We start from the raw sequence: 27,993 nt of genomic DNA on the forward strand, positions 1-27,993 counted from the left end.
TAATATCTTTATGTATGTATGTATTATATATATATTTATATGTGTGTGTGTGTCTGTTGATTTTGAGTTACATACATTATATACACATTTTTTATGGCCTACGTTTTTTGAATCACTCATTGTTCCCCTTTCTTTTAGATATACATATATATATTATAAAATACAGTCTAAATAACTGTGATACTGTAATGATCTAGGGATGAGAACGAGGGAGTGAAGGCGATGTGTGATAGAAGATATGAAAGGAGACTAAAGAATAACATTAAAATATACAAAAAATACTAAAATACACCTTTTGATTTTCAAAATCAAGTAACGAGGCTTTTCATAGTTTTAAAGCCTACACAATAAGCAGCATCGAGTTCAATGAATTGTGAAATGAACGGAATCCGCCTCAATTCCGTTACTATATTACGCAAGTGTTATATTTTTAAGGCCATCGCACAAATTGCGCAATGTTGCCATTAGACTGGTTATGAACAGGCAACACTATATACAGTGCTTGTTTATAGATTTAAAATCTATAAAGAGGTTAATGTATGGTACACCGTATATACAGATAGGTCTTATGCAAGTTGCGATTCTCTCCCATTCGATATTTTTATTAAAAAATAAATATCTAACAGACTTATTTATATATAACAAAGAATTATTTTTTAACCCTTAATAGCCTAGAGTTTCAATTTTGATACCAATCTTTTAAACCGAATGTTCACATTACTATTAGTTTTTTTATAGGTTGGCTGTACGTATTTTACTGTTGTATAATATTCTTTCCGACGAAATAAAAAAAAATATATTTTTCCCTTCATCTAGACCCTCAAGCAAACACAGTTATATTAAAAAAAATCACTTTCGTAAATCAGGCTATTAAGGGTTAATATGTCAACAGTCCAATGTTATTCATATAACGCGGTAAAGCGATTTAGTTAGCACTACTTCCGTTGAAAATTTATTATTCATCGACATTTCATTATGAACGCAGTTCACCTGATAATAAAACACTAAAAATATAATGAATGATAACATACGGATCTGAGACGTGGTCACCCAGAGAGAAATGTGCTCGGAGTTTTGTCGCGAGAACGATTCAGAAATAAGCAAATCCGTAGATGAATTAAGGTCGCTGATGTAGCTCGAAGGATTGCCTGTCTGAGTGCAACCAATCGCCGTTGGGGTGGAAAGCTTGACCAATGACTTCACTAATAAATGACGATGGAAAGAGACCTATTCCTCCAGTTTTGCAAGAAGATCGCGTCAAAAATAATTAGTAGCAATAAACGTTAAAATATAAAAAGTGTAAATAATAAAATAGCAAATATTTAAATTACAATAAAAATGAAATGTATATACACGCCTCACTTTGCGTCGTTTCGTTTTGCGTTTTTTTCGAAGTTGCATCACTGCTTAATTAGTACTAATTTTCACTGTGCGTCATTAGATTTTCGAGGTTGTGCTGTTTTGAGTTTTTAGTTTTTTCTAAAAGATGACAACAGTTTTGTTTCTAACTGCGCAATGCCATCAAAACTCGGGGATTCCCTTTCTTACTAAAAACAACGCAATTTGAATACAGTTTTATTTAAAATTCGTTTTGCTAATTTTAGAGTTCAGTTTCTATTACGCAGTGTGTAATGTAGTGTGTTGTGCTTTTTTTAAAAGATAGTAATAAATTTATATAAATTTTCACGTGTTGTTTCTGATTACAAAAAAGGTATATATTTTTCCAATTTATTTATTGGCAGAGTTATATTATTTTTGTTTTTTAAATGTTTACTTTGTTCAATTTTCTTTTTAAAACGTAGTATATTCGTCACCCTTAATTCCTTAATTCACTTTGCGGCGTTTCAATTTGCGTTTTTTTTTGGAACGTAACCACAACGCAAAGTGAGGTATTGGTGTAGAACAAAATATATAAATAAAATAAGAATAGTGAAATGCAAAATTTAGGAACGAGGTGAGGAATGAAAGGTTTCGAATAAAAGGCAACCGAGTACTCGGTGTTTAGCACTAATCGATTTAACATTACTCTTGAGGATGCCTCGTGGAGGTGTAAAACACGTCTTCGCATTGTTTGCCGCATGCGCATTTATCAGTGGGCTGGCGGGCGGTGCACTTTATTGCACGACTACTGCTACATAGCGGAAGTAGTTATATATCAGAACTTTTCTTACTTAAAATTATTAAATCATAAAAAATATTAAAAGAAATAAAAAGTTCACCTCCCACCAATATAGGTAAGAGGTCCCCAAAAGCGGGGGCCGCAGAAAAAAATACCTTACACCTATTTCTTGTCTATTCATGTTTTGCAACCGGAGTGGAAATACTAACTTAATAAACTCTTGCAAAAGTGATCAATTACATCACAAACATTGAAATTTTACATCGCAATTTAATTACATATAATTAATAATATTATTCACCTTCGTCGGGCCTCATAAGATATCTCACGGTCACTCAGAGAGCAATAGAGAGGGCTGTGCTGGGAGTTTCACTGCGAGGTCGAATTAGAAATGAGATCCGCAGTAGAAGTAGATGTTCTTGGATTGCGATCACGAACCGGTGGACGCGGTAACCCTCCCCCCCCCTCATTAGATGGACCGACGACATAGTAAAGATCGAAGGAAGTCGCTAGATGCGAGCGCTTCGAAATCTCTTCTCCCCCCTCCGCCCCAGCCACTTCAGCCTGGGCGAAGCCACCCGAGAGACAAGCCCGCCACCCTCTCTACCGCCCCATCGGTTGCTCACGAGCAAACCCCCCAAATCCCAAACCGGGTCCCCTTCGCCTGCCGAGGAACTCAAAACCCTCGCACAATACCTAGCCAATGTAGACCTCGACGAGGTCTGCATCCTCGTCGCAAAACTCCGCAAAAGCCTCCGGTGCTTCGGAGCGCTTTCTCTGTATTGCAGAACACTCATCCCTTCTCGCCGCCTTTAAAGCGAAATTTAAATATCCGCTCCCCCGTATCAACGCCAGGACACACGCCTCACATCGAGCCCCGGCGGCCTCGATGCACATGTCATGCACTACACACCTACACATGACACGGCGGCCGCGTCCGCCTAACCCGCGTTCAAGCGAGGGCGGTCCGGAGAGACCCGTGTCTCTCCCGCCGAGTAGTCCTCGCTTCATGCTACATACTCAACACCCCACTCACTACACTATACACCTACACGGGTATAGTTCTCCGCGTGTGGACGTCTTCGTCGTAACTGAGGTACGAACCCCAGCGTAAATTTTTTAGTCCGTGGACCTCTGTTTCCACGGGTTCAATTTCGATGAAGCTGTACAAAGCCTAGACCGGCTAGCAGCACTTGTCAATGTGAATGCGAACAGCGCAGGACCAGCTATCGTGCCGAACTCTGGGTAGAGGCTTTTGCCTTGCAGTAAGTATCCATTGACTTAAAAAGAAGAGAATTTTTTTAGGCTTTCTCTATGTGATAGAACTAGGAATAAGGAGATCGAAGAAAGAAACCTAAATAGTCCAGCGAGTTGGCAAGTTGAAGTTAAGAAAGTTAACAATGCCTTCATGGGTATTGGTGTACACATGTATATGGAACTATAGGCATCTACAAGGCATCAGTTTCTTAGTTTCAAGTCTAAAATATATATTTTTAAATAAATCTTATAGCATTCAAGAGTTTTTGTTTGATCTAAATATGTGAAACTTGGTTTGTTTACTTATTTACATGATTAATATTATAATGTACACATCACAAATTGTTAAATATCATTTGAAATAGCAACTGTTTAGTTTCTCCCCGGCTCTCCTCAATAGACCAGCATTCCTAGTCGGAGGTAGCTTATTGTAAAATAATCGTCGATCATAAAGATATTTTAAATTTAGAATTTTTTTAATTGAGCATACAGAAGCTTGCTGAAAGAATGGTCGTAAAAGTTCTGAGACCAAGGATCAGCACGCGCATTATGACATCTGCCCATAAGTGGACAGTTGACCTAGTGTTGAAAGATGCAGAATGCTGGCCAAAAATTACTGATAATAATGGAAGTCAACATAGAAGATCTAAGTCTAGCAGTGAACATCCTATAGTTGAAATGATAATGGATTAATAATTGTAAATTACGTAAATATTGTTGAACCAGTAGCTTATCTCAATAATGGAATGTCACGTAAAAGGATGGGAGTGTCAAAAGTAATGATTAATTATAGCTCCTGAGGCCTACGACATAAAAGATGACACCATTTAACTTTATCGAATAGCTGATTAATCAAAATTTGGCACGCAAAAAAAATGGCGGCAATTCACGTGTCAATGTAGGCAACGGATACATGCCTTTTGAGCTGTCAATAAAAAATAATCATCGAACAAGAAGGTCATTGACACTCGTACCGTAACTCACACGAAACAAATCAAAAAAGAATTTATTTGCAAATAATATTGATTTAAAAAAGATTCCGTGTTCAATATGACCACGAAATTTGTTTTTAAGCGTTTACATTTGTTATTTACGATTTATGAGTGTAAAACGAAAACATATATACATATATATGTATATTTAAATATTAATAAATTACAATTTGAATTATATTGATTGTGAAATACTTATTTTATTACAGACGAAGTGACACGATATGCGTTATTGATAGTCTTATAGTCTTAGACCTGTAACTAAATCGAATATATGTACTGATTTATTAAAAAATTGTCCTCTTAGAGTGTTATAAAATAATAAAAAATAACTTTACAATAAACTTTAAATTTCGCCTCTTAATTTTCAGGTGATACTATTGTATTGAAACTAATGTAATCCTATTTACTAAATTAAAAATCTCTGTTTTCAGAAGCAAAGTATTATTGATTTTTTTAAAAAAAATTAATTATTGCCCACCATTTATTCTGTCGAACGCACACTAGCAGTTTTTATTAGTAAAATGTTCATCAAAAGTCTTTTCCATAATAAGCCAGCACAAGTTTAAATTACGCATTAGAATATCCTTCACTTAATAACAGAGATAAATATATTCAAATATTAAAAAAGTGCGTGTGTGAGTTCCGTTCATAAAAATCAAGTACCTATTTTTTCAATGGTCGACACAATAATACCTATCGTTCATATTTGCAGAAGTAATCATTTTCACTTCAACGAATGTTTCGCAATTAAATTGAAACGTTGCATCTAATATAGGTTAAATATAGCTCGCAAATGAATGCAGACTAATCATTTGTAGTAGTTTGTAATATTTTAATAATTATTGCAAAGAAATACAGTGTTTGGTTATATGTGTAAAAGATTTTAAAAGAGGTAATATATAGGTATGTAGGAGTGCAAAGGCCAATAACTTCTGACAGTACAAAATCTAAAGTGACAGATAATAATAATAATAAAGCCTTTTATTCTGACTTAAAAAGTACAATAATATTTACTTAATACATTTATATATATGTTTATTAAATTCAGAAGTCGGTCTGTCAGTTTTCAAAAGCCACCTCCAACGTTTTGGAGGGTTGTGGTCTTTATCCCCAAGAGGACCAGTCGGCTTGGTTGAGTGTCGTGTCGATAAGGACAGATAGTAAACAATAAATTATTTAAATATGTAGTAATTAGAATTTCGAAAACACTTTTTCTTACTATTTATATTATACTATTACGTTACTTATTATTTGTAAAATCTTTGATTTATGTATATGTATATATATATATATATATATATATATATATCCCACCATAGATATCTTTAGCAAACGCCTATGCTTTGCAGCGGCCGTCTAAAACTAAAAAGACGATTTCAGAGTGATATAAAGGATGATCGGAAATAAGTGTAAAAGCTCTAAAGATTTGACTGTAGAATTTTGTAAAATCCCTTCTTAGCTAATATTTACTTTATAATAGACATATTTGTACCTAATTTCTAGTCTCTCAATCTTATAGTTTTAAAGATATAGTGATGAGTCAGGTGACAAGTGGTAAACTTAAAGGATGTCTGGTGGCAGATTTGTGTTTTTAAATACAATTATTTCAAATATTAATAAATATTACTGAGAAAAAGTAATGCCGTTGAAATAATTGATCATGCGGATATTTTTATTCATTTTGTAGTGGTCAAATGAGTATATATATGTATTAAAATTTTCATTTTATATTTTCAGATCGATTGATCGTGGAAATCAACAGGTTGTTATGTAAGTATAAATATATTACATTTGATTATTTCAGCAACATACAATTTGGAAGTCAAGAGTGTAATAACTTAAAAGAATTGAATTTTTAAATAATAAAGTTGCACGAGTGAAAAATGAATAAAACAGTAATATAAAGTATGATGTAAAAAATTAAGAGCGTAAATTTAGTAATAATTGGTTCATTTATTTAATAATGTTTGTGGACACGTGACAATTGTAAACATACAAATAGGAAGTTTTAAATATTTGTTATATTCATTTTTTAAAACATTTCTTTCTTGTTGATTAAACCCATAGACGCCAAGGAAAAGGCCTTTCCCAAAGATATCTATAGATATACCATTTTCGCCACGTTTAGCAGTCAGATTGGCGATCGCAGTTTGGTATTATGGTACACAGAAGACGCCGCTGCCCATCAAAGAAGAGACCAGAAATCTTAGATCACGTTTCTGAACGGTATATCATCACTGGTAACGAAAAAAATAATACTTATTTTTTAATTAACAATAGAAATATATACATAGTTCATATGTGGAGTGAAGTTTAGATTTAATATTACTTTTAGTTAACTATTCTTTGTAAAAGAATATGATAATGTCATGTGTCATGATTTAGACGTTTGAACTGATCTTTGATCTTTAGTAATCTAGTGTTAAACATGGCAACATAAAACCATTCCCAGTTTAATGACACTATTAAAAAAAATCGTGTCGATTCCGGGATGTCAAAGAACAATGGAAGGTTGACGTTTCCCGCGTTTTTTCTTCGATTGCCTTCGAGAAGCATGTTGCAAAATATATTACATTATCAACCGATGAGCCATGCTGGAGAACTTTGTGACTAATTTGCTGAGAAGATATATACCTGTATTCAATTTATAATACTGATATTACTGTTTTTCATTAAGGACTTTGTTTTCCAAGAGACATGTATATCGCTGAAATTATTCAATCATTCATTCATTCAAGGTCTAGGTCTCCTCCAAAAAAAGAGAAGGGATAGTAGGGCCTACCCACGTCGGGTATATCGGTTCGTCACCACTCGAGATTCAAACAAAATTCTTGATCATTCAATTCATCTTAATTTGTTTGTTCAGGTAATGCAGTTTAATATTTATGTTTTTTTTGGGTCTAAATTAATGATGGAATTTATATACACCCAAACGAAATAATTGGATCTTTTAAACACAAAACATTTAAAACGAAATGTATTCGCCATTAATGTCTGATGTTATATTAATAAATCAAAATTTTGTATCTGTATCTGTTGTCGTGTACGGTTCTCAAACAAATTCTTGATTTAGTTTTAAAAGATTCCTTTAAGAGTACGTAAGAATTTTTTCTGGAGTTTTTTCCGTTACTTCTTCTTCTAGTGCTAAAGGTTTTTGAGAAAAATCGCTTATTATATATAAAAAAAACTTTGCGATCTATAAGAGTTCTATTAAAAGTTCAAATATTGATTAATTTTATCTTTATCTTTGAAGTGGTGATAGCAACCAACCGAGTCGAGATTTACCACTCTAGAACTTTCTAGAGTTGTAATACTAAACAAGTATTAATGAACTAAATGACAGTTGAAGCCTAGGTTCCTTCGTAGGTGAACTAAGAACGGAGCGACCTCCCAATCCAGTAAAACTTTAGTAAGTAGCCAAGGTGATGTTTCACATAGAGCTCTCTAAAAAAGAATATAATTAAATTCAATTTAAAATATCTTTATTCGAGTAGATATTTACATGCGCTTTTGAATTTTCGATTATTTTAACATATGCAATAATCTACCAAGGCTCTGAATGATGATATATTGACTAGAATCAGAAAGTCAACAGTTGCTCTTATAAACATAATTTTACAATTTTAAATTAGTAAATTACAATATTAATGAGTTAATAAATCAATTTCCAAAAATTTCGAAAAGCAATAAGTTCATCGCAATCCGTGTGAAAAGTGAGAAAATAAATAAATCGAGGCATGTAGCAACATTCGCATTTAATTCGAAGGTACAAAAGCTGAATATATATATATATATATATATATATATATATATATATATATATATATATATATATATAATTATAATTATAGGAAGTACTAGCCATTGGTGTCAGCCATATAAGATGTTGTTTTGTCTTGTCTTGTCTCAGTGGGTTTGTTTCCACAACTAAGCGGTAATATGCTTATATATATAACTTTTTTTGGGATGATATTCTTTCTCAATATGATTTTACTCTATTATGATATTAACTTGTTTATTCTACCTTTATTAATATATCTCTGTTAACTGGCAGAAAATGCCTTCGACATTAAGTTACACATAAAATGTATAAAAAGTATTACAAATAATGCTGGAAATGTAGCAAGGAATGTTGTGGTCAAAATAAATCATTTCGAATCAATATTGACCAACATATCAGCGTCGTCTCAGTATTTGCAGAACCGCAGTCTCAATAATCAATGTGACCATGAACTGATAGCCGACTGTATATGTGCGACTAACATATGATTTGTGCAAGAGACTTAGACAAATAAATCTGTAATACTGTTTAATATTCTAGACGCGAATTTGGAGTTTGCTAACGGATTATCATAATTCTCATTTATATGTTTAAGTAGCGTATCATTATGTCTTCTCCGAAGATATCTATGGGTAGATATATCATTATCGCCACGCTTGGTAGACGAGTTGGCGATCACAGGGTAGGATTATAGTACACAGAAGACGCTGCTCGTGAAGACGCTGCTGTTTGTGAATAAAAGAAATCCTATATAATTAATGCATAAAGTGTGAATTGTCTAAGTTTGTCAGGAATCGAACATGCGACATATGATCGCAAATCTCAGACCTCTACCGTTATTATTTATTGAAAACGTATTCATGGACTATCAACAACAGGTCTTTTTTAATTCAATATTCTTACCAGCATGAAAAGCTTACTATATACTATTGATACGGCTGCGTCACTGTTTCATCAGTAAAATGTCTACTGCTGTATATAGGCTTTTCCCATAAATATTCAATAGGACTGGTTGGAAGCTGCTAGCAGTCTTTACAACTTGTAGGTGGACACTATGTTTGTTGATCTTTGGTCTCTAGTCCTGAATAAATAGTCTATAGTCTGCTCATAGTCACTACAATTTGCTGATCCGTTGGACTATATATGCTACTTTCTCTTATCTTCTGATCTTCCTATTATTGTAATGTTAATTTATTTGAGTATAATTTAAAATTGCGCTTATTTTCGCTAACTTTCAACTTTAAATTTTTATGTTCGGTGATTTTTTTTTGTTCATCTACATCTTTTTATTGAAATCGAGTTTTATAGTTTTGTTTTTGTTTCAATTCTTTCCTCAATCATATTAATCAACATAATTAGATTCTCTTAGACTTGATGACGCTAATTGTGCAAATAACAACTAGATTATACAGCCTGACAACGATTCTGAATAAATCTCTGTTGTACATAAATCTGTACATTCCATATAAGGTGATATAGGAATGTTTATTTATAATAGAATTATATTCATGGAACCGATGGGATGTGGGTCAATGATGCTGTGATGTAGGCTTTGTGAAAAAAAACCTAGATCATATGCTACGTGACGATCTTTTATCAAATGAGTCATTTAACCACCGGAGATAATTTTCTTTTGACTGAAGGTTATGTGTCAAGGTTGGCGTGATACGCCATCTTGGTTAACCAAGCGATACTTTGCCATTGTAGTTTTCGAGATATATTCTAAATGATCCTTATCATTGTATATATATAGTTGAGAAGATGATAACAATAGTCTAAGTATTAGGGGAACCGGAAAGTAATATCGTTTCTGTCGACATATTTAACAGAAAAAACCTATCGATTGATTGATTTGTTACCGCTCCGGCATTGATTTTGTATACTAGACGGCAAAAGGTTGTTGATAACGAAGGTGAATATGTTGTTAATTAAACTTGATAAAATGCAGTCTAAATTTAACTTAAGAACTTAGACTTACTTTCCGGTCCCCCTAATATGTTATTGAGTTTTCTTAGATCTTTCGCACGTAAAGTAACACTTAATAATAATTTACATCACTTTATTTAAAAAAGATAAAAATTTAAAAGAATTTTTAATGAGATATTTGACATTGGTTTTTGGATACAAGCTGATTAATATCAGGCAGATTTAATGAGGTACGTACACAGTTTGGGATTCTTCCTAGGACCGGTAGAGGAGATAATATCATCACGTAGTACATAGAAGGGTATATTCATTGTATTGTATTGTTTCTGTGATGTTTTTTCTGTTAGCCCTAAGGATTTTACGGCTTCATCCGAAATGAGTTCACGGAACGGATGGGTCCGTGAACTAGAGACTAGAGCATTCTGGTTTCCGAACCTGCATTAAACACTCTGATGGAGAATGAGGCAGTACAGGCGAGGCTTTCCTGGTAGAGTCAGTGTTGTTCGTGTGCTGAGTGTGGAATGAAAGTGTGGAGGGAAGCGTGGACCACTCGGCAATCTAAGGAAGGATACTGATCCTACCTCGGATCGACCACGCAGTTGATTTAGTTGTATATTCATCAAGCTTAGCCCATATTTATACAGATGTGAAAACAATGTTCAACTAATAAAAATCGTGAGCCAATCACAAGTCGAAAATATTTTAGAGCGCTCTCATTTGCCCGATGTGTATAAAGAATTATATTTCTGCGGAATTCCCCTTTTTTAATGCGCCGCTGATGATGACATAATGTACCTCCTACAGCAGCTTTCTGGTCGTAGTCAGTCTTGATCCTTATAACATTTTCATTTTATGTAATGTTGATTATATATATATATATTAATTTTATAACAGTACATTTATGAGAGGAGTCGATAAAATCAATTCAATTTTAAAAATGCTTGGGCGCATAAACATGTTTGAAGGGCCCCAAGCGATTCGCGTGGTGCTCGTTCCTGGATACCTGTTTCTATTACGTCTTTATCAAAATCTAAACACCTTATTATTAAATTATCGTTTCGTAATGTTCTTAGAGTAATGTTATTCAATTATTTTCTGATTTTGTTTTGTGTCAAAATATAAATTTTTCAATTTCATTCTTTTATATTTGTTACTTATATATATAATATGATGTTTTTATTTAGATTTAAGATACAAATTGTTTTTTTTTCGACGTCCACTGATGGAGTTAGGACTTCTGGCTAGATTTCCAATAGCACCAAATCTAAAAGGCTGTAGTATTTTAAATGTCAATTTGTAATTATATCTTGAATGAACCTTTTTAGGGGACTTAAAAATGAAAGACCAATGTTTTGCTTGGTGGAAATTTCTATCATTGTCCACACGGCGCCTTGACTATTATCGATGATCATTTGCAGGAATTAATAACAATTTATATAAAATATTACATACAATTATATCGCTTCCAATAATAACTATGTATCAAAAACTAATTTATTTAATCATATGACAAGTTAACAACTCAATCGATGTTTGAATCGATTCTAAGCACAGAATAGTAATAATCGATATCTTAGCAATTTGGGTTAATAACTGATTTATATACAAAAGCGGTTTAGTGTTATAATATAAAAATTATCGATGATTATTTAATAATAATAAACCTTTGAATTAATCCCTTTATTATTATATTAATGATATTGTTAAGTGTCATAATAGGACTTGAATTATAGGCAATTTAACTCAAAATATGTGTTTATACACCTAGATAACAGATATCCACAGACGTATGTTAATTATTAGTGTAAAATTTCGTAACTACGTGACTACACGTTGACATTCGACACTGTGCCATATCTTTGTAATCTTTGGCTTTCTCCAGACTCCTTAAATTCCGCTGGCAGGTAATTTCTTGACGAGTGGTGAGGTAAATAAACAATAAAGCCAACTGTAGATGGTAATTACCTTTATTACACCACCTGCACCTGATCATGCACCACCAGTTCCAATTGCATCATTTTTGGAATTCGTAATACAACATCCTCCCCGGCTCGATCAGAGCAACCAAAAACCTCGAAGCCTCATACCGGGTCCTCCTCTCCTGCGGAAGAGTTCAAAGCTCTCGCGTAATATATGCAAAAATACCTCAGATGCTTTCTGATGATTGAGAAGTTTTCTTAAAGCAGAATTTAAATAAATTCCCTTTTTGCATTTCTATGCTATGATATTTATTCCACAAAGGGGGGAGGTCTGCGATGCACCAGATCTTCATAGGGGAGGGTACCAAGGTCGTCGCTTCCGACTTCCGAGTAATCTTTGCTTTGTAAATCTATACTACAATACATTAACAACACTATACACGGGTATAGTTCCTTTTCGTGTGAGCGTCATTGTTGCAACTGGAATACATTCTACCAGGTAAACCTTTTAGCTGACGAACCTCTGTTTCCATGAGCTCTTGATGAAGCTGCGCGATGCCTATGTAACATCATAAGTACCATATATAGTACCCGGCGATACATATTGCACATCGACCTTAGGAAAGATACAATCGGCTAATTTCGACTTCGTAGAGTATTACATCTATCGTACGACTGACAAAAAGTCACATAGGTAGTGTGGGACAGAGATAATGCTCTACGAAGCCGAAATTAGCCGATTGTCTCTTTCCAAAAGTCGATGTGCAATATTTATCGCCGGGTATTGTAGTAGATAGTAAGCGATAATTAATTTTAACATGATTATAATTCGAATTTTGAAAACGCTTATTCTTAATATATCATCATTTAGTTATTTGTTATTTCAGGATCCAGTGATTTTGAATATGGAATACCATGTATTAATGAGATATAAATAGACACCTTGAAAGTTTTATACCCATAACCAAATATCATGTATAAAAATATATAGAGATAATGTTTTTTCTATAATTGTTAATTCTCCATTAAAAATCATGTAATTTAATTCTTTAAAACATACGACGACTATTTGGTACATTTTAAAACTTTGGTTGATACATAAACAATGAAAGTCTTATTTTTATAAGCTCGTAATTTGCTGCGCCGCCATTACGTGTTTTACACGCGAAAGTTTCAATATGGCGGCCGGGTGAAAAAAAAAGTTGTTTTTGTTTGTTTTCATACTATTACTTAATCGTGGCATTCACAAAATAACAATTTTAAATTATGAACACAATGTTTTGTTACCTTTACAAGTTTCTCTATTAATTTAATATCTGCACTTGTTAAATTTTTATTAGAGATTTACGCTATGACATTTTGACTTTTATAACTAGTTTACTAAATAAATATTTACATATGGCCTTACGTTCAAAACACAACTTGACCGTGTTAAATTATTACAAATCAGATCAATTACGTATCTTGTAAGCGAAATGGTCAAATTTGAGTCTAAGCTAAAGAATAATATTTTATAAACAAATTTACAACAAGACATGAATGGAAAATATATAACATCAACCATAAAACTATTATAGGAGAAGAACCTAAAGATATTTGAATCCAGAGATATTTAAGTAAATAAATTTCTTACGAGATGTTTCTTAGTATTAAAACCCCGGAACAACTTAAAGGAAACTTTTTTCTCATAAATTAATGAAGTAAATTAAAAAAACAAACACTTCTTATATAACTTCATTTTAGTGTAATACATATATGTATATTCATTCTAGTAATTAAAATATATATGAGCGCATATTTTCGACGACAAACTGTGTATACAGTTTTGTATGTACTGTTTTAGTCAGGTATATATATAGAAAATAAATTAATAAAAATTATATGCTATGATTTTAAATAATAAACAATTGACTGGCTTTATTAAAAACGTACATTGAAATTTCTATGTGCATCAGAAATTATTTAGAAATAAATTAAATCTCTGAAGCAAATTAACACTAAACCGTGATCAAAGGTGACCAAGGTTGGTCAATAAAGCGTATTATTTCATCAAATATTATAGCAGACTAACTTGTAATTAGAATTTATATTTTAACATGATAAACAGATAATTTATAACAGGATTTTTTTTTTAAAAATGGTCTTAATATAATAACTATAAATTTACTTGCGCGGTTGTTCGCGATAAAATAAATATTCCTAATCTAGCAGTAGCAAAATTTGTTTTAATGATATGCACTTATATTTTATGCATATAAATTAACATTTACATTATTCCAACGTGTAGAGGTTTCGAAGGTTATTATCAAAACGTATTAATAAATATTTATTTCCTTATTTCATTGCATATTTTAGATACTATTAATTTCAAATTCGACATCGATTATAAAAGCAAAAACGTAAAAACAAAATTTTAATTCCAGATTCTCTGATGATCTCAAACACTTCCCATGTCTATCATGAACAAATTGATACTTTAATTTGAGATAAGAGGGAGCGAGCGTTTTTTTAAAAATAGAGTAGATAAAGGATGTTAGCATTCCGGCAAAGCCTTGTGGGTAACCAATTGAGCTTAGCGCGAAATTCCGAAACATGGTAATATTTTCAGAGTCCAAATATGAAAATATGACAGAAGTTCCAGACGCTCCAGTTTATTTAGTATTTATTTATTTATTCCTCCAAATCAATTTCGTTTCCTTCAAAGTAATTACTATCCGATAAAACGCAATTCTGGCAACACTTTTTCCAGACCTCGGAATAATCGGAATAATCTTCTTCGCATCGATTTTAATTTTTGTCAGTGACGTCAAAGCGTCGTTCCATCATTGGTCTTTTGAGTTTGCTGAATAGCCAGAAGTCTCACGGAGACAAATCAGGCGAATACGGTCGCGGAAAGATAAGAGTCGAGTTTTTGTCAAAAAAAGTCTGACAATCAAAGTCAAAATGCAGTATGACATCGACCAATCGAGACTTGACGCGTTTGACACATAAAACATCCTTCAAAATGATTTGTGCTGAGACAAATGATATTACAACTTACAGTCCTACCAACATAGGAAAAAAAAAACTACCTGCCTTCCTAATGACAGGGAGGTTTAAATGAAAATATCACCTTACTCTTTGATCACAATACGTATCATTTTATCAACGTAAAGTTTCAGTAAAAATCTGAGATAATAATTCTGCGTCCAGAAACAAAATTAAATCTAATGTTTTTACACTTTCTCTTATTTCTTATTGACCATGTCACAACATGGTTAACCTTGACGATAATTCAACCATAGAATAGAAATTTTATCTGTTTTAAATACTTATTTACTTGCGAATTCTCAATTACTGTGTCAATATATATTAAAATTATCGACTGCTACTTGGCAGAATAGTTCTTAATAAAATAAACTGTTAATAGATAATGATATCCCCAGCAAATTACAGGAAAATAGATTGCGATGGTGTGCCCACATTCACCGAAAACCAGATGACCACGTGGTAAAAACTGCCTTAAGCCTCCCAGAATTCTCAAGAGGGAGAGGGCGTCCAAAAGCTACGTGGTGGTCTAATATCGGAAAGGAACTGGAAACGCTTCAACTTGATGCAGAGACAACACAGGGTAGAGTGGCCTGGCGCAAATTGATTAGGACACCCGACCCCAAATAAAAGGAAAAGGGAAGGAAGAAGAAGAATAGATAATGATTTGCTATTATAATTAAATCGTTATCACCATTTAAACCAAAAAAGATTTCCAATATGACCACTGTCTTCCCAAGATCTTGAAATGAACGTCTGTCCGTCTTGTAGATGGAACTCCTACGCTGTAGGTTCCATGATCTTCAATTCAGAACTGGCCCCAATTGCTGATCCGATTAGCTATATAGGTTACATTCGTTCGTCTACTGATCTAATTTCTGATTAGATTTTGTAAATAAATCCTGAACCATCTCTTTGTGATGAAATCAATTCGGGGGACCACGATGGAACATGTGATCCCCCGTTTACGATGGAGGAGCTCCTATGGCCCGTATCGACCTTCAACGCCAAGAAGACACCTGGCTCTGACGGACTCACCGCGTACATCTGCCGGGCGGCCGTCGCCGTGGACCCCGTTCTGTACCTCGCGCTCTTCAACTGGAGTCTCGCGCTTTCTCACTTCCCCACGAGATGGAAGGAAGCAGTGGTCGTAGCGTTGCGGAAGCCAGATAAGGAAATCCTACAGGCCCATCGGACTTTTGGCAATCCGTAGAGTGACTGTGTGCTTGTTTAGCGGCGTTGGTAGGATTATTTATAATTCAGTTAGATAGGAAGAGTAGTGGCCAGTGAACATTATATAGACGAGGTGGTAGACGGTTACTGCAAGGCATAAGACTTCACCAAGGATAATTATGATGACCAAGCTTGTGTTGTCTGCATGCAACGATTTCCTATCCGCAAAAAGATAGAGGAAAGAAATATCTCGGCCATCATGCAAGAAGAAGGGGAGAGAGAATGCTTAAATATTGGTCCTTTTCTTACTTAAGTAATCTATGCTCAATATTCATAAACACTGACTTATTCTAAATCTCTCTGACTTATACAATTGCTTAGTGCAAATCTAAGTTAACAGCAGTAATAATTCCAGTATGACTTAAAGGTAATATGTATTCCTATGTTACGTTTAAGTAAAGCGTTACGGTTGAGTGTTGAGCAATGCTAACTGCTGCAAATACACATTCTCTAGCCCACATGCGTTCACTGGAAGCAATTTGACAAGAATTTGTGGTCACCGGTGTGGCATTTGTTTTATAAAAGGTAATGTCAGTTTATCCACGTTTTCCTTATCACGCCTAATTTGGAGATTTACTATAATTAGCGTTGTAAACTAATCATATGCGTCTGGATATTTATATAAATAGAAAATAATCGTTAGGGCACAAGAAAGGTTATAAAAATTAAAATAAATAGTACATACCGTTAGTTAAACTCATTTATATTGGAGCACTTGATAATGCATATAAGCACAATTTTTACTTTGCCAATATTTACGTATATTAAAATTAATCAAAATAATCAATTTAAATCACTGCGGAATTTAATTTATAAGCGCATATTTAATTCGCACTTGTATGAAACTAAAAAGCACTATCTTTTATTTTTCTATTGCAGAGATTCGCGCACATCTTAATAAAAATGAACCAAAAGAAATATAACCTCAAAAATTGTGTATAAACAAAACATCATCTTTGTGTTTTTTTAAAAAAAGCAAAAGAGAGAAATAAAACATTCTAGCTGTCATACATTTGACGTCAATTAAAAAAAAAACACTATCGGATATATAGAATGAAAAAATTTCCGTATACTAAAGCATTACAATGAAAATATAATAATAATTATTAAAATCTTAGTGTATGAAATAATTAAATAATATATGTAAGTAATCATTATTTGCTAAGATAAAGGTCAATAAATTAAATGTTTTTTTAAATTGTATTTTATCTATATAGTTTTTTATTTAACTGCAAGATGTCAAAAACCTTTTGACAGTATGAAATTTGTGAGACTAGTTTTTCAGATAAAAATACATGTTTTTCCGCCCAAAACTTTTATAATATTTAATTTTAATTTTTTAAATTATAATATATACGTAATGGTGTCTAAAAATAGATTTTATTTAAATATGGCCGCCACAAAAATATTTTTCCGCTAAAACAAAATTAAACATATTGCCAGATGAATAAATTTTTATATCTATCTATTGTATTTAACATTAAATCATCGTTAAATACAAGAGAGAGATAACAAAAAAGATGGCTATTATTTTTTAATTCTGTCCGAGCAGCCGTGACATTCTTTTTTTTTTAAATGGACAAAGGCGCGAACCGCGTTCGGCCTTAGAGACATCGATTATCTTGTAGCGGGTACAACAGACGATATCTCTGCGCTTTGCGGGCTATTGCGGCACGGTTGCACAACTTACCCAGTGACATACAGCGCAGTTTCCTGCTGACAGCGTTCGGGTTACGTGAGATGTTATTGCGACATCGAAACGGGCTGTGCAAAAAGTTCTTCATTCATTTTTGCGTTTAGCGAAATTTTGTTTCGGTTACGTCTATATCTGTATCGGAAGTAATAATGTTTTAATTTAACTTTAGCACTGGAACAAATTGTTAAGAATATACAGGATGATTGGTATATAACTTAAAAGTCGTGAATGTATAGTTTAATTACTGTCAGATAATTTACGGTTCTAGCCTTTCCGAAAACATAAAAAAATAATGTCATTTTAAAATTTTAAATCACTACCTATTAAATTTAATTATTGTTTACTATTTGTCGTTACAGACTTTGTACAATCGCATTTATAGTCTGTCGCATTTCAACGAGTTTCGAACGATAAAATAATCTGAAAATTGAAAATATTTTTTACCGTATCATAATTACATTATTTATTATTATTTTAATCGTTATATATACCCTGTATGTACAAGATTTACCATATAATTGTTAGAGATGCACTACACTCATAACGCGGTGTTACCAAGTTTCAAACGTTTACACTTATGTGCGAAAAATGTTTGATAGACTCATTTATTTCTACGCATTAAACCGGTACAGATCACTAACATACATTTGTACGTCAGAGCTTTGTGTTTTTCCATCATAATTAGAGATATTCAAATGTATATTTATCTAAAGATTAAATGTTGTTTTTGTATGGAAAGCATTTATGTATTTAGTCTCGTGATTAATGCTAATGGAGTGAGACGGAAAACACTCTCGATAAATTGTTAATTTGTTTTAACAGTCTTGACATTTGATGTTAGAAGTGGGATAGGGAAAATGCCTTTAGTGCATGGATGCAAAGACGGCGGGCCGCCGGTCGAATATTGGTCGCCCGCTGACAGCAAAATTAATACTCTCGTACATTCGAAAAATATTGAATTCTATTCCAGAATAGAACCAAAAAAATTTAATTACTACTTCTGGCGACCGGCCCGCCATCAGTTTATGATTTGCCCGAGTGGCCCCTAGTCTTAATAAGTCTGTGCAACCATGCTTTAGTGCCTAGAGAATGGCAGCCCTTGCTGTGAAGGCAAAGGAGGAATCTAGTTCTGCCTACAGCAGCACTTTCCTACTGTTCGCACTATTATGAGTCTTCTTGTTTTTCACTTATCTTTAGGATGTAGACTGAACTAGAATGACCCTAGTATCGGCTTTTATAGTCTTTAACAATATTGAATCGGGCATTCTAGAATGTAATAATTTTGAAATTAGAACGTTTGAAATGAATGACGTTGTCAATTTTCTTGCAAGCCTGCTGCAGTATAAAACCTTTGCAGTAAAAAAATAAAACTATAATTTGGATACTCGTTCTAATGGATTTTAGTCATACTAACATCTTTAATCTTTTCTAAACATTTTATGTGTGATAGCCATATTGATGTTTCCTGCCTTCGTGACAATATTAATTGTTTGTCACATAATTGACAAGATATTCATGAAATTACTTTGTATGAAGAAATAAGGCCTCCAGTACACACGCGTTTTTCAGTCAGTTTTTCATTATCAGTGTTGTATAGATCGCTGTGAAAGATTGTTGACATAAATGGCGCCAAATCGTTTCATTTCGGATATTACATATTAAAAATAATTATTGTTTACTGTCTGTCCCTGTACTTTCTATTAAAATTATTGACCTATCGCATTTTAAAAGAAAATGTAACATATATAATAATGGTCATTTTATACAGGTTGATAGGAAATAAGTCTAGAGGGTATAAAGTCTTCCTTATAAATGTGCTATGTATCTACTGTTTTAAGCTTTTATATCTATAACCAATCACCCTGTATACAGTTTCAGTAAAACTAACAGCTTCATGTATTCGGCTAAACATGTTTATATTTTCGTTGAGGTACAAAGGAGGTTAAGTTTTTATGTCTTTTCCATACAAAACACAGAGTACATTAAAACACACGCTGATAAATCACAGGAAATGACATCTCCCGATCATACTAGATAGATGGGTTGCTGAAGTTTCTTCTGCCACTTCATCCAACTTTAACACATTCTGTATGATTAGCCGGGGAATAGCAAGTGACTATGTGGAGATTCGGTTCCTTCGGGAGCCTATGAGTTGGAATGTTAAGTGTGTATTATAGACATTTAATGGAATCAGGCGTTACCTTGCGGAAGTCCATCCTAAGTAAGAAAAGGACTAATATTTAGCCACTTCCGCACATGCAGTGGTAGTCGTGCAACAAAGTGCACCGCCCGCCAGCCCGCTGATAAATGCGTATGCGGCAAACAATGCGAATTACACAACTACCACCGTTAAATCACTCAACACGTGTTTTACCCCTCCACGGGGCATCTTCAGGAGTTACGTTACACCGATTAGTGCCAAACACAGAGTCTAATCCTGTATTATAGACATTTCAAGTCTAGGTTCTCTCGGGAAGGCTTTAGCCTAGACACTTTTAGACGTCAGCAGCCTTATAGTTCGGTGAAATGGTAGCATCTACCCGAGCTGATGCTCCACCGGGAGCTTCCGAAAGTCTTGAAAGAGTTCATAGGCAAAGCGTCCTCTACATCCTATCTCCTATCTTGAATACAATAAATCAATACAATAAAAATATTATAACGTTATTAAGTCTTGACGTATAAGAAATAAATAACTTAATTATATAAGTTACCGTTGATTATTATCAAGACATTAAAGCAATAAATAAATTGTTCACTTGGAAAAACGTTTTATTTAATAGTTCCTATTTAACTGCGCCACAGCTGTCATCAGGTTTTTTTTAAATTCAATACATTAATTATCTATATTTAAACGTACATATATATTTCTTAGATCTGTGATTGGTAAATATGTTTTAAAACAAATGTCATTTCAACATGGCCGCCGTCGAAACGTTTTCCCGCCAAAACAAATTTGACATTGTCAATTTAATAAAACTATATTTAAAAGATCAACTAATTTTAAATTTATTAATAGTAATCAACATAGTGACAGTAAAAAATAATATATTTAATATACGAAATGATATATTCAATAGAGGGAAGAAGCAGCCGAGTATTCTGATGTGATAGATTCAAATAAATATTGCTGCGTCATTAATGTTCTCTGTTCTGTGTGAGTGTTCATATAAGTTGGTTGTAAAACAGTAACTAATTTTATCATCAACTGTAGGTATTGCTCCTAGAAATAAACCTCCCTCTTAAATTTCCAATGGGAGCGGTTGTAATAGCCTTCATCCTCATCTTCCGACAAACTAACAGGACTTCCGTCCACCTTTTGGTTGGACTCTCTATGTCTTCAACCAGGGGTCGCCAACCCAAATCGCCCGAAGTTATTTTTTTTACTTGCTCTATATCATTTCTAATTAAAATTAATATCAACTTAATACTTTTATAGTTTCTCAAAACATAAGCTTCGATACATTTTTCAAGTTAATATTTCGCGTGGCTGTGCTGTAAATGCCGTGAAAGCCTATATTTACAATAGATAATTGCAAAGGTCCTAAACTAATTATGTTAATAATTGGTAAACATTATTTTGAATTTTTTTCCGAAACGTAAACTTTCTTATTAAAACATAAGTCAATGGTGCCGCGAAAGCAGATGTATACATTTAAATGATATAAATAATTTATATACATATATATATATATATATATATACATATATATATATACATATATATATATATATATACATACATATATGTATTTGAAACGGCCCCTGCTATTTTTGGGTTAGGGACTTTTATTTCTTTTAAATAATTTTTTCATATAGTATTTTTACTTCGCGCTATTCGATCGTTCTTCATGTGATTTTTCATTCTTTTATCTTTCTCTCTGCAGTTCTTCTACCTTATCTTTTCATCCATTTTTCTTTCACTATCTCTCATATCTGAACTATTACAATTCTTGTTTTAATTTTATTTATCACATTTGGGTTATTCTAGGTTTACTTTTTTTACAATGTTGTTTTGTTAAAAAACTAATAATTTATATTGTAGTAGATAGGCATATTTAAAGTCACGGGAACTCACAGGATTCGAGCAGCGCAGGCTTGGTCGTCGTGGCGAGGCTTTGGGGAAGGTTTACGCCTTTCAGTTGAAGTTCATCGGCTGAAAAAAGAATAAGATAAACATATTGTTTAAATATCCATAAAATATTAACGTACTTTTGAGACATTAAACATCGACTCTTGAACTATATAATTAAAGTATGTTGTATTATAATTATTGGTTGAAAAGCAGATACATCGCCAGTGCCATGAGTTATTCGTTCAGCTTGTGAAAGACGTGACCCCAATAGTCGAGTGACGAGTGCCCGAAGCTGCAACGACATGGAACCGGTTCGAGCACTTTCCCTGTCGCTAAGCGAGAATAATGTTACTTTATTACTAGCTGATCCCGCAAACGTTGTTTTGCAAAAAAAAAATTAAAGTTTTCAATTAACAAATGTAAGATAAGGGTTGATCGTAGAGGGGTGAAAATTTAGGTTTGTATGTATTTTTGTATGCTGTATCATAATAAAATAAAAACCAAAAAAATTGTCTAAAAAAATTAAAAATAAAATTTAGGGGTGGACCACCCTTATCACTTAGGGGTATGGAAAATAGATAGTAGCCGATTCTCAGACATAATGAATACGCATGTAAAATTTGGTAAAAATCGGTCAAGCCGTTTCGGAGGAGTTCAAGTTCGAACACCGTGACACGAGAATTTTATATATTAGATAGTATATTGAATTACTTTCTTTGACAATACTGGCCACAATTACTTCGTCTCGTGAAGTGTGATCTCATACATCAGGCAAGCTTCGCTCTTCTCGGTTTTTTTTTTTCTTTTTTGGCCCCCGCTATTGGAGGCCTAGGAGGCGTAACATAACACCTGAAGATTCCCCGTGGAGGGGTGAAACACGTGTTGAGTAATTTGACGGTGGCGGTTGTGTGATTCGCATTGTTTGCATTTATCAGCGGGCTGGCGGGCGGTGCACTTTATTGCACGACTACCACTGTATGTGCGGAAGTGGCTAAACATTGATCCTTTTCTTACTTAGGATGGACTTTCGCAAGGTAACGCTTGATTCCATTAAAAAAAATAGAAAAATCACAGAACCTGTCAAGTCCATCATTTAAGTTCTATGAGTTCAGTAAATGAAGATCAATTTGCAGCTCTTTGCTGCGGTATAATAAATCTCTTTACCAGTAATTGGTTTTTAAACAACACGCAGTCGTGCCTTACCGGGTCAGTGAGGATTCGCGTCGTTACAGCAAGTAATATTGTCAACTCTAATTGGACTTTATTATTTCCTGATTATAGTTTAGAGTCATTTGAAATAGCGTTTGGTGTACAACGGTTAATAAATAATGATGATAAAAAATAGTATCGGTGTTTTAGGGTTCTTTGACGAAATGTATGTATATAAAACCGCTTAACACTCTATTTTTATTTAAAACTAAAAAAATTAGGAATACGTTTAATTAATGTACGTATTTCAATTAAATAATTTTTAATCTGGCTTATACGAAAAGGCTTGGTGATGAGTGCGTTTAGCGTTCAATGTGTTGGACCTGCTTAAGAAAGAATTTACTGCAGAATCTTTTTTTAACCGGGCACATTGTTTTAAATCTTAAAGAATTTAACATTGTTGCGCATAGGTAGCGGTGAAATAAAATTAAAAAAACAAGATTATGTAAAACAAAAGGCTGTCGCGTGAAAAGCAGCCGCGAAAAGAAAGATTCCGATCAAATACATAAATAAAATTATCTACGTTTAGTAAACGTAAAATAAAAGCAAAAATGCAAAACAGCCTAGCAATAACATTTGATTTAAAAAGAAACCTTTTTGAATCAAAGGAAAGTTGAGGAAGTAACCTCGAAGGCTTTAGGAAGCGAGGTACTTCGACTGGGGGTTTCACTGGATTGAGAGGCCGCTGAAATCTTAGATCACTTAGATGGATGCTCCAGGCTTTCCTCAAAGATATCTATGAAACATAATCCCAGCGCTGGGCTGGAAGGTTGGCAATCGCGGTGTGGTATTATGATACGCAGAGGACGCTGCTGCCCATCCTCTGGAAACTTGTTTGTGAGCAGTGGCAATCCTATATAATTAATGAATACAGTGTGAATCACTTAGTTTGCGACCCGGGAATTGAACCCGCAACCTGCAATCGCAAATCTCAGAACTCTACCAACGCGCTAATACTTTAATTGTAATTATTAATCACCAAATTGTGTCCATTAATAATAATAGAAAATTGAAAGTATTTTTGGTTTGAAAGTTGAATTTATTTCTGGAAAGTTCCTCAAACCTGACTTTTATTTACTGCACCGCTGCATTTAAAAGTCAGAAGTTAAATTTTAACACGATACCTCAAAATTATATACTCTGTTAAATTTAAGCAAACAGTGTTGCGTGTATCGATAATAATTATTTTAAATCGTTAAATACGTTGGCAACATTGGTAAAATTTTAAACGTGCATTCGTCTGTTCCAATTTTAAAACGACTCGAGCATGATTCCGTTTCGGCGGGCAATTGAGGAAATAAAAAGAAAAAAAATGAATGTCAACGTAACGGGCTTTTTTGATGCGCGTTGTCTAGTCAAGTTTTTTGTTTTGTTTTAAATCATTATTGCGGTAGACAAATGCCTCTTTCGTTATTTAATGATGATAAATCAACTTTTTGGTGTCTTGACATCTTCTTAAAACATTGTCATATTAATTTTATTATCCGCAAAGGATGATCAATTGTGTAAAAAAAGAAAAGCCTTATTCGATTGTTAGCACAATCAGATTGAAGCTTAGCTTAAACTTGAAAGATCCCTATCAAGTTAAAGCTACTAAGGCTTTAAATGAGCTTAGATCTGAGAAGAGTTTCTTCCTGTTTTCCCTCCACAACCTTGGGAAGCAGAGTAAAGTCAAAAATAAAATAGATTAAAATAGATAATTGATTGAAGATTAATAAGAGTTCTGTTAAAAGTTCCAAATTTGAATTAATGAATTATATCTTTATCTTATCTTTATATATAAGAGACTGCAACAAACTCAGACGCTTTTCTTTTGGTGGTAACTCTGTTAAAAGTTAACTCTGTATAAAAGGCTTGTTTTTAAAAGTTTTTTGATATTCTTCAATTCGTTATAATGTAATTAAAATAAATTACATGTGAATGTATTGTAATATAGTTGCCTACAAAATCTTTTCTGAATTTATGAAGCGTAGAGAAAGGTATAACAGGCTTTTTTAGTATTTCAACAACCTTATGAAAATATATATCTATAAATCTATTTTCAAATACTATTAAAAGGTGTGTTATGGTGGAGTTTCTTTCTGCTTCTTCTCCACTATAACACCTTGCAAGGTAGAGTAGAGTCAAAAATAAAATATATTAAAAAAAGTTGACTATCAATAAGAGTTTCATTTTTAACTTTTGCTATTTTTTTTTATTTTTTGATGCTTATATCATATGCTGGTATATGTCGTACTATGTATCGTGATATTTTTTTAAAATATTATTATTCTCTTAAAGAGTACGGATCGCAATGCGGTCTGAAAACCTTCAAACCTCGTGCTGTCCTGTGACCACACATTCTTGAATGTCCAGACGACAATACAACATTCACTACTACTTTATAATTTATGGAAGAAAAAGACCAATATTTAGACACTTTCGCACATGCAGTGGTAGTCGTGCAACAAAGTGCACCGCCCGCCAGCCTGCTGATAAATGCGTTTGCAGCAAACAATGCGAATCACACAACCTGTGATTCGCATCGTTTGCCGGAAGTGGCTAAATATTGGTCCTTTTCTTACTTAGGATGGACTGCCGCAAGGTAACGCCTGATTCCATTAAATATTTATAATTTATATCGTAAAAAAGATATAATAATATAAATAAATAAATTTATATTTTATTTAACGTCCATCTTTAAAATACTTTCACAGAGTACATTGGCATTTGCCTATACTGTATATACACATTGAATTAAAAATTTAATTAAATATATAAAAAAAATCATTAAAATCATTCTCTATTCATTTTAAGTAGGCATTAACATGCACTTTTGATTCGTCGATTATTTTAACATTATAAGTAATAATCCAACAATGGTTGTCGCAGTTATGTTGAAAAAAGCCAACCGAAAAGTAAACAGGATGTTGGGAAATACGTTACATTAATTTATTTTTGAACCAAAGTCACTAACTTATCTAACTAACACTAACCAAGAATTGGTATTGGGATCAACGAAACAGTCAGGGTCGTGGGAAGTCAGACAAGCGGCCAATGCTTTGGAGTGATCATCTGATATGATTGCGACGGTGATGACTTCTAGCAGAACAAAGTATGCAGGAACAATTAGTATGCAATAATTAATTTTAAAGTTCAGTTTAAACCATTGATTTTTGGATAACATGTACCATATATTAATTGTCATTAAATCAGCTATATATTCACTTCAAATGTTTTACACCTAAAACGAATCATATTCTTATTTCTAAATCGTACATAGTTTGAATAACCCTGATCTAATTATTGACGAAGATTTCTCTTGCGCATGCGCGCATATCTTCCTGTCTAATGCAGAAGCGGTTGTTAAGTTTTTAATTAAAGGTTTTTATTATTATAACACATATAAAAGAAAGCTTCACACACTGTTAATGATGTGTGTATGTGTATGGTATGCGCTGGTGTAGGTGCGGCCTTAAAAACGCATTGTTATCTACACGCTTGCAGACGGTCGACGGACTTCTATATTTCATTTCTGTTTCTATAAGTGAAACCGCTGTAAGTTTAGACTTGGACTACACTTTACAAAAGTAAAAATATTTTTTACGTTTCCCTAAATATGTCAAGGCCATCTTGTCCCCTTTTACCTCACTCCTACTCTCCTTTTTTATTTCGATCTAATTACTACCTTCAACTTATCGTCATTCTCTTTTAACATATCTCCTTTCTTTCATCGTACAAAAAATTGCATAGATTCACAACATTCATACACGACTGAAATTTCTTGTTGCAATAAGCGTTTTGCTAAAACTAAAATAAACTAAAATACTTATGCGAATTAATCAAAATAACCTAAGAAAACGACCACTACCACACGCACCAACTGCATCTACAAACTACAGGCGCAACGCTTTCTGCATATGCGCAGTAAAAGCTTATAGCGATTTACCATTACACTTGGATATTGATCTGTTAAAGAAAAGGACCAATATTAAGCCACTTCCGCACATGCAGTGTTGGTGTTTGTCGCACAAAATACGACTGACAAAACATCACTTAGGTAGTGTGGGACAGAGATAGTGCTCTACGAAGTCGAAATTAGCCGATTGTCTCTTTCCAAAGGTCGATATGCAATATTTATTGCCGGGTACTGCACGTAAGGTGTATGTTAATCGCCTTCCTCGATCTGATCTCTCGAGTGAAACCTATAAATGACAATAAGGCAACAGTGTAGACTCAGAATAATAGAACCTTTAGCACAATATTATAAAAATATGTATGTTAAATTTAATTTAAATAGATAAAGAAATATTAAATACGCTGTTATAAATAAATTTTTGTACTCCAATGTAATTTGGATATATAAAAATACTGATAATATTAAATAAAATACTGTAAATATAAATAAGATAATTTTTACAATCGTAAAATAAAATTGTGTAAATTTAATGTTCATAGTTTTAGTGGTGACATCTACTCACCTTTTGTCAATTGACTTTCTATAGCGGAGCCGAATTTAGGTCGACGGGCTGCGCATGCGCACCGAAAACGAAGCTGTGAAATTACTTTCAGATACATTGATGCTATCTTCTTATATTCTTATCGTGATGATTATTTGAAAATCGAACATCATGAATAGATTAATACGCTCCATAAATATGAAGCGTTCTCTTGGGAACCGATACAATATAGTTCCAAATCTAATTAAACATATATACTAAAGTGTTCTTCTGTTACTATATGCAATGATGGTATATTAATAATATGTCATCATTATCAT

At 33.2% G+C, this 27,993-nt stretch overlaps 1 protein-coding gene across 1 annotated transcript in view; it reads left to right on the forward strand.

The window, feature by feature from the left end:
* dsb (debris buster) overlaps positions 1-27,993 on the forward strand; it is a 161,680-nt gene that overhangs the window by 24,410 nt on the left and 109,277 nt on the right. The window contains exon 2 of the mRNA XM_068766038.1: positions 6,109-6,141. The gene's annotated coding sequence lies outside the window, so the exon portion shown is untranslated. The remainder of the gene's footprint in view (positions 1-6,108; positions 6,142-27,993) is intronic.

Source organism: Battus philenor, unplaced genomic scaffold (assembly GCF_028537555.1).
Source record: "Battus philenor isolate CCGP_79_NKW_IND1 unplaced genomic scaffold, ilBatPhil1.0.hap1 SCAF_20, whole genome shotgun sequence".
NCBI lineage: Eukaryota > Metazoa > Arthropoda > Insecta > Lepidoptera > Papilionidae > Battus > Battus philenor.